Here is a 302-nt window from a genome sequence, read left to right as displayed (position 1 = left end):
CCTAGCAATCACTATCACCCTTTCTTTTATTTGTGTTAGTTACCGATTCCCTCCCCCCCCCCCCTTTTACCCCCATTGTAATGTTATTCGTTCATAGTTTTTAGCTGTTTTTCTCGATGAGGTAGAATTTTCCCTTTTGCCTTGAATTCTTTTCATACGTACTGCACAAACAGTTTTGGATTTCTGTATGTCGTTTTCTTACATTCCTACCAATTTTTACATCGTGTTTGTTATATATTACAAACGTACTGTAAATATATAATTTCACTGACTAATATATAGTTAAATTTCTCTTTTGAAGG

General features: G+C 34.1%; 1 protein-coding gene across 1 annotated transcript in view; it reads right to left on the bottom strand.

Moving 5' to 3' along the window:
• LOC119586548 overlaps positions 1-302 on the bottom strand; it is a 58,792-nt gene that overhangs the window by 23,140 nt on the left and 35,350 nt on the right. The window lies entirely within an intron of this gene.

Source organism: Penaeus monodon, chromosome 21, assembly GCF_015228065.2.
Source record: "Penaeus monodon isolate SGIC_2016 chromosome 21, NSTDA_Pmon_1, whole genome shotgun sequence".
Lineage (NCBI taxonomy): Eukaryota > Metazoa > Arthropoda > Malacostraca > Decapoda > Penaeidae > Penaeus > Penaeus monodon.
The sequence above is the reverse complement of the archived record's forward strand: the minus strand, read 5'-3'. Positions and strand labels throughout refer to the sequence as shown.